Source organism: Aquila chrysaetos, chromosome 1 (genome assembly GCF_900496995.4).
Source record: "Aquila chrysaetos chrysaetos chromosome 1, bAquChr1.4, whole genome shotgun sequence".
Lineage (NCBI taxonomy): Eukaryota > Metazoa > Chordata > Aves > Accipitriformes > Accipitridae > Aquila > Aquila chrysaetos.
The window spans coordinates 45,471,632-45,479,321 of NC_044004.1; positions in this window are offsets into that span (position 1 = coordinate 45,471,632).

Consider the following 7,690-nt stretch of genomic DNA (forward strand, 5'->3'; position numbering starts at 1 on the left):
GTTTAATTTTCCAGTGTTATTTTGAAGGGACACACACACAAATTTTGAAACTCATTATAGACATTGTAAAACAAACTCTGAATTGAGCAAAGTCCTTGTTCAGAGTAGAGCTAGAGGATAGCTAACTCTTGATGAGCTCAAATGGCACATGTACACTGAATTTCCTGTTTCTTCAGTTTTTTTGAAAGGTGCAGTTCCTACATAAAAGGAATTGCTATAGAGGTACCACCTCTCCTTTCAGTGTTGGAGAGCTGATCCTCATTACTGATGTGAAGTACAATGAGATAGGTATGAAGATGCCTTGGATGTTCACTCACTATTAGAAAACCAGGCTCCTTGACAGTGAGAGAACCTGGTCCTCAGCCTGTTTCTATTACTCTGAATACATTTATATATGTTTACTCCAGTTCAGTTATTGGAACATGCATGCACCTAATAGGAAGTAGGTGATTTTTGGAGATGAATAAGTATTTCTGAAGATTACTGAATGCCTTTTACTGAGCATTTGCTTCTGCTCATTGATGTATATACATGATCTCAGTCTATGACAGCATGTATTCAAAAGTGATAATGAATTTTATTATCATATGTATCTGTAAAACTAAAGAACTACTGGATTGTGGTAAGCTGAAGGTAAGAACTGATCCCACTCCTGTAAAAATTTAACATTTTGTTAAAATTATACCTTACATGAGTACCTGCAAGCAGACCCACAATAGAAGTCAGGCTGTAATGAGAAAAGTTATAGCTTATTCCTATTTAAAAACTATCTTTTTTTTTTTTTTTTTCCCCTCTGGGAGATAGATTTATTCTATATATACAGTTGCAGAGTCTGTAAACTACAGAGACATTCAGGGAGTTGTATTTCATCATCAGGTTCGTCAATTTCTAATGCAGTAACTTTTTTTTTTTTTATATAGATAGGGTTAATAAAGTAAGTGTAACAATTGACTTTTAGATAGGTTCAAGTCCATCTGCCTTTAATTATGTCTGGAAATTTGCTTTCAATTCTTGCTCTGAAAGAAACCATGGAGTCAGATGCAGTGCTTCCAGGTCTTGAAATTATATTAATATGAAAGAGTTGCTAACACACTCCGAAGTATATTCCAACTTAATAATATGCATTTCTTAGGAAGATAATCATGTTCCAATTTGTCTAGAACAGAAAATAAAATATCATAAAAGCAGTTGCTATATATATCAAAACTGTTCCTCTGAGCCTTTTGTTCATTGTTATATATGTTTTCCTCATCTATAGTTGAAAATTTGTAATAATAGTTTGTGGTGTGGTACAAATGAAGATAATGTATTTCTTAGCATTATAGATCCTAACTGCGACAAAGCAGCAGACTCTCACAAATGTACTGTCTAGCTGTGCAGTAATGACAGAGCAAAATATTCAGAGACATCTGTTATAAAGAATTATTTTCTCTAACCTTTGAGATAAAGGTAAACCTTTATAGTCATTACTACAAGAAACTGAGCCAAAGCAGCAATTGCCAGCTTATTCAGAGTTTTGTCTTCTGAGTTATTTTGTCTTTGCTTGTCCTTTCTTGTACTAGGGACATTTTATTACAAAAAAATTCTTAATAAATTTGGCTACTCATTTATCTGTATTTTATTCTTGCATGGTTGTTTCCCTGATCATTTTGTATGTGAAGTATAGCTGGCTTTTTATACAAAATTTTGAAAACATTCTCCAGTATCTAGTGACATTTTGGATAGTCTCAGATGCCAAACTGAAGCCAAACTCCCAGACTGAGCATCCACTTTGATTTCTATTATTGTATCTTATTAGAATTTATCATTCTGGTTTGATTAAAAATCTTGAAGCTAATTTTTGTTTCTGGGTTAGGAAAGAGTCTTAACTGTCAGCCCTGAAGCATCTTCTAGGGTGTCCTGTAGGTCTGAATACTCATGGTGTTTTCAATTCCAAGCAAGGTGACAATGGTGAGGTCAATATGTTTATTATGTCTGTGACTTGCAGTTCCTATGAATTCAGTGAGAATGATGTCTTAGTAGAAAACTTAAAATAAGTCTTACATTGTCATATTTTTATTTTCAACATGTTACAGATCGTGTCATGGAGGTCAAACATTTTTTTCTTGGTCAAAATGATTTTCTCTTGATTCAAAAGTACAGATTATGTTGACAGAAAGATTTGTGTCAAGCAAACCATTTTGTGAATTCCCGTCAGCATTGCAATATTGTTTTGGTTGAAAAGAGATTAAATCCCTCTCCTAATCCCAATTTATGTTTTAAAAACTTTTAAATCAAAATGCCCTAACATTTCAATTCAAATGCCTTGTTCTGAAATGTAACTTAAAATAAAGATTTTCCCCAAAATGGAAAATAAACAGAATTTTTCTTTTTAGGTTGAATCAGGCATTTTGTGATGACCTAGAAAGTTTACCAAAATGTCACTTTAGTGATCTTCATTATTAAAAATATACTTCTAAAGGACCCAAACAATAATTTTAATTTTTTTTTTCCAGGAAACTGCCAAACCCCAGAACCATGTTATTTCTCTAGTTCTGGTTTTGACTGATGAATTTTTTTTCCACTAAGTCACTTTTTCATCAAGCTTATATTTAGTCCCCTTTTTGTCCATTTTATAACAATTTTTCACCTGGGAATCTACATAGTAGGTCTGGACTATGTAATTTCTGCAAACTATACAGGCACATTGTCACTTGAATCAGCTGATAATCTTTTGTATGAGGGACTGGTTTGAAGGTCCATTTTTAAAAAAAGTTAGACTAAGATATACTTAAGAGCTAAACTTGTAAATATGTGATAATTGTCCTTGTAGTTAGTGGAGAATAATAGAACCTTTGGCCTTAGACAGGGAAAATGAGATCCTCCATGAGAAAGCTAAGGTCAGATATGACGTTTATTAAAGGACAATACGTGTTAAAAATTCTCTATAGCTTGGAATAGCTAAAGAATCATTGTGTTTTATTGTTGTGTTATTTTTGGATATATAACAAAGATAACTTTGTAAGAAAAATTATTTCTAGCTCCTAAGCTGCTGTTAACTCTTTCTTTCCCTTCAAAATTTACTTACAATTAGTGTTCCAGGCATTATGCAAGAGGGTTGCAATATTTTTTATCTGTCTTTGTCACAGAAGCATCTCTTTGTATAGGCTATTGAGCATTTTCTGGATACTTTTTCTAGAGTCACTACTGTGAGTCACCTTTAAAGAGAACTATACATTAAAATGTGACGCCTGTTTTTTATATCATTTCTGTATCTGAATCTGTGAACATCATCCAGGAGTTAGTATATCTTGGCAACACCTTCTGTTTCTGTCAGAAATTATGTCTAGGAAAATTTCAGCCATTTGCCTAGGATTTCCTGAAGTCATAAATGAGCTATGACTGAGCTGCTGGACACCTGGAAATCTTGGACAAATAGTCACTCGATATGTGCAGATCAGTTTTAGATACAGAAAAACAGATTGATGCATCTATGATCTACCCTGTATATGTTAGGCAGCTGATGTGTGTATGTGTGGTAAGTCAGAGACATAAAGAACATTGAATTTACTGCGTAGGAGCAGTGAGTCATCAGACTCTGCACAGCTATGAATCAAAAAGCAAATAAGCATGCACATTTTCATGCATGCAGTAAAAGAAACAAAATGCAAGGTATAATGTATGAATATTCAAGATTTACTATCTTTTTATTTCTTTTATAGTACCTTTTTATTTCATTCTACACAAAGTGCAGAGGTGCACAAGATCATACACAGGTTTGTTGAGGTGTGGGGTTTTTTCCCTCCAATAAGAGTAGGTAGTACTTCAATTTGAAAAGATGCAGAAACACTGCTAACAAACCATGTGCACAGAAATCACAAGATCAAAATCACCATGTAGTTCTGCAACTAATGCCAGCAGCTATTAACTTGAGGTGATATGAAGTGTTCTTTCTTTGAAAATATCACAAGATTGCTAATTTATTCCATTTATTTTATGTTGCACATCTCATTCAACTGCACTACTGCTCACTGCATGATGCATCAGTGTTACCTACTGACCGCTCGGACCAAGGTGTCTGATGTAAATCTGGTTCTTCCAGTATCCGGTTTCTGACTGATACGTGCCCTGTAATGGGAACCACTGCAATGACCTCTTAAGCTCACAGTCCTCAGACATCACGTATAACCTTTTAGTGAAAACAGGAAGAGACAGACATGCTAGGAAATAGAAAGACCTGGATCCACATAAACAATGCACTGCAAAGTGGAACTAGACTGTCAAAGGGAAAATAATTTGCTACTGGGGAAGTATAACACCCTAGAAACAAGAGAGGTGCTGTGGAAGAAGAGTGACTATCTGAATCAAAAGCATTTCTTGAAGCTTTGTGTTTGGGCATAGCAACTAGTCAGTCTCATGTAAAGCTTAAAGCACAGGCTCAGTCTGGTTTATGAAATAATTCTTAGTCTGTTTTGTTTACTCGAGATGTTGCCTGAGAATATTCACAAATCAAATCTATTCTTATTGCATATAATGTCTGTGTTTTCGGCATATGTACGTGGGTGTAATTTTTTGAACTAGGTTTCCACAGTGAAAGCTTTGGAACAACAGTAACTGCAGATAGCTAGCTATATTTGCTTAAATGAACTTCTGCTGTCATTAGAGCATTTATAGAAACAGAAGGGACTGAGGATGCAGCTTAGGCAGATATTTATTTACATTTTAAGGAGGTAATTATGCAATGTCCACCAAGCTTATGTGCAATCTATAATAACAATTATAATACTTGTACAAAAATGCCAATTACACTCCAACTTATGTATCCCATGGGAAATCGTTCTCTTCTACATTTTTAAACTACTTGGAAGAATAATGTTCTCCTAAGGTATTACTGCTTGCATTGTTTTCACACTAGTTTCTTTTACTTTTGTATGATTACCATTGATATATTCTCATGTTGTAGAGCAGATTCACTTTTACCTCTAGTTTATGCAAGTTGTGGATCAGGACTATAGTTACTTGGTGCAATCCGAACTATCCATCTCAAATGCAACCACCGATGCAGGAGGCAGCAGAGTTATCTTAATCTATGTACACATCTACTATTAGCAACACATGAGACCTGTTGATAGAAATGATGTGCAGTTGCAGTATAAGCATTTTCAATTCTGTCATTTGCGGTTGTAAGGTGACACTATAGTACAACACCACCGTGAATTTTGGAGCTCTAAATGCTTTCATCCTGCTTCTTCATACAGGAAAGCTACAAAATGTTCATTGCTTTTGGACACTTCAACCTCTGTAAGTGAAAACTCAGATATATTGAAATTATTGTGGCCTAGAAACTTTGCTGTGTCAGAGTTCAGCTTGACTTAAGGTGAGAGAAGAGTTTTCTGATACCTTTCTTTCTGAGCTTGACACTAGTAAGGCAACTGCTCGGGACTGCTCTATACTGAGCTACAATAGTGCTAGGACAGGTCTTCCACAGCTAGCCTAGCTGAATCAAATGCCATTAGTTTGATGGCAATATCTCATTTATCTCCTTTGTTTTTATTAATCTGTGGCAGAAATCTGATGATCCAACGGAGTTCAATTTGCTAAGACCATAATCTGTCAGTGCCCTGAGTGCTCATATACAATGTTCTTGTTTTCCTGTGGCTGTGTTAATCAAGACACTGGATCAGTCTACAATATGATTTAAGAAGAATGCATTTACACCTTAAACTTTGTAACTTAAAATATTTACAGAATCACCTAATCTCATCCTAGCTTACCTTCAAACAGCCTGGAATGCTAAGGAGTGAATCATGCAGAGTTTCCAGAGGTATCTGACTGATCTGAGCAGAATTCACCTGAGAAGAGGGCACTGAAAGCATGCAGCATGCAAAGCTTTCACATGCCAGAGAATAAACACCTCTTTTCAGTGAATCCCTTACCAGTGCAGATCATGGAAGAGTTTCACTAGGTGTTAGAAATTAGTTCTTCCACCAAGTTGTATCTCCATGCCTAGGAAATGTTCCATCACATACTAATAGAATATGTACGTCCATGGGTTTCCTTAGTTATCCCTGGAAAAATGTGATTTTCCGCTTTCTTTTACATTAACATAATTCTGATTCTGGATGGCCTTGAATAATTTGGATCCTTGTTCTCAAGTCTGGATGAGATTGGCTTTGCAAAGGAAAAAGTGAGCTGGGGCACAACTGGCTGCGTACAATTAGTGAGTTAATGTGATCATGAGGTTCTCAAACCTTGTGATGTAACTCAGAATTACAACTGGCTGCCAGCTTCCTAAGGTTCAGTGTAGCAAATACTGCAATCTGGTAGGTAGCCCCAGTCTCCAGTCTTTTTCTGCTTCATTGATACACTGACAGAAACACTTGTATTTTTGTCCTTCACTGCAGGGCTTTTCTTAAGTGTATTACTCAGTTACAGAAGTTCCCTATAACTCAAACAGTAATTTCACATGGGCCAGACTAATAATTTTCTGAGGACAAGAATATACTGAGAAGAGACACAAGATGACATTCTTTAAGGGGGTGATTTGTCTGATGAAATGTAGATGCCTGCTCTTGAGCCACATGTCTATGTTTCCATTACAGTCAGTGGAAACAGGGAAGAGTAGGACATAACTCCACTCCAGCAGGGGTAAAACTGTGCAAATAAATCATTTTCTATAAATGCCAGTTTCTCTGCTGACCAAAAAAGGAAGCTTGAATGAATAGTTTGGAAGTAGACATGTAAATCCTGTCCTCAGTTTTTAAAGTAGATCTTTAAGCAGAATAAATCTTTCGAGTTGAACACAGGTGAACAAGCACAGCTGGTCAAACTAATAATTTGAAGCTCAACAAGCTACCACTTTTGACTGACTTTGTTTCACTGGAAAATTTCTGACTAGCTCTAAACAAAACTGTTAACATTTTGTTATAGGGGGAACTGTTCCAAAGGGGAGATCTCCTTGGCAGCTCCATTCAAACTGGGAGAGGTTTCCTATTTCCCCATAAGGGCTGCTGCCTCCTTTAAGACATGCTCTTTGGCCTTTTGATGTCAGCCGCATATAAAAATGCAAGACACAATTAGTGTCTCAGCCTTCAGTGCAGAATGTGATTATTTCTGCTACATTAATATTTCAGCTAATTCATCAGAACGTATAATTCACCTGCACTAACCTCAGAGGCTTGATTCCTCCACAGAGTTCTAACTGGGTTTGAACTTGGTGAAAGCAGTAAGAGAGGGATAGATTTTATATTTGTAATGTTGAAGTGAATTAGAGATCAGGGCAGAACATTTTGCAAATATTGCTGAAAGACATGGAATTGGTTTTGTGTCGGGCAAATTTCTTCTGATTCTATCCTGTAACCTCTTAAGCCTTGCAAAAACCTTGTATTTTTTTGTCTCTTCAGAAGACTATAACTTCTGAAATATTTAGCATAAGCTAAATGGTGAAATATTTTGATAAAAAGTACTTGGCTTGCTTTCTTGAGGAAAAATAAGGACGAGGAAGGTGATGGGGTTTGGTTTTTTCCCAAATTTAAAATCATGTAGGACACAGCACATCCAAACCTGGGATTTGGGTGAGCACTCCCAGGTCACACAGTACGGAGGAGCCTGACAGTTACATGGGAGTTCAAGTTGGCATCATCCAGTGAGCATGTGAGAAACTTTACATATAGGACACAAATGCATGTTGTTGCATCAGACTGTGCATAGC